General features: G+C 59.0%; 1 protein-coding gene across 1 annotated transcript in view; it reads right to left on the bottom strand.

Annotated features, from left to right (window-relative positions):
• GABRG3 (gamma-aminobutyric acid type A receptor subunit gamma3) overlaps nucleotides 1-398 on the bottom strand; it is a 313,039-nt gene that overhangs the window by 3,072 nt on the left and 309,569 nt on the right. The window lies entirely within an intron of this gene.

Below are 398 nucleotides of genomic sequence, written 5' to 3'. Positions count from 1 at the left end.
CTTCTCCTCCATTCTCCTCTCAGGATCTTGGGCACACACGCACACGCGCCTGGCGTGAGTTTTAAGCCACCGGGTCCAGGACGCGAACCACGGTCGACTACGTGGGAGTCCAGCGACATAGCCATTATACCAACTGCTGGTCCCAATACTCATGAAGTTTTTAAAAGGCGACTATGCCTGTGCAGCCTCACCCCTCCCCGCCCCTGGGGAGCTGCAGAGGGTGTCGTCCCGACCTCGGTGAAGCTAAGGCAGGGGAATGCCGCTGAAAGTTCAGACCCCTTGAGTCCTGGCGTGTTGGTGAGGGAGGCTGAGATCTTTTCAGGGTGGATTCGCCACTTCCAGTCCCCGTCGTGCCCCCTCAGGACTGGGGGTGCGGGTTATAATTCAGCCCTCACCTG

Source organism: Tupaia chinensis, unplaced genomic scaffold (assembly GCF_000334495.1).
Source record: "Tupaia chinensis unplaced genomic scaffold, TupChi_1.0 Scaffold144682_1, whole genome shotgun sequence".
Lineage (NCBI taxonomy): Eukaryota > Metazoa > Chordata > Mammalia > Scandentia > Tupaiidae > Tupaia > Tupaia belangeri.
The sequence above is the reverse complement of the archived record's forward strand: the minus strand, read 5'-3'. Positions and strand labels throughout refer to the sequence as shown.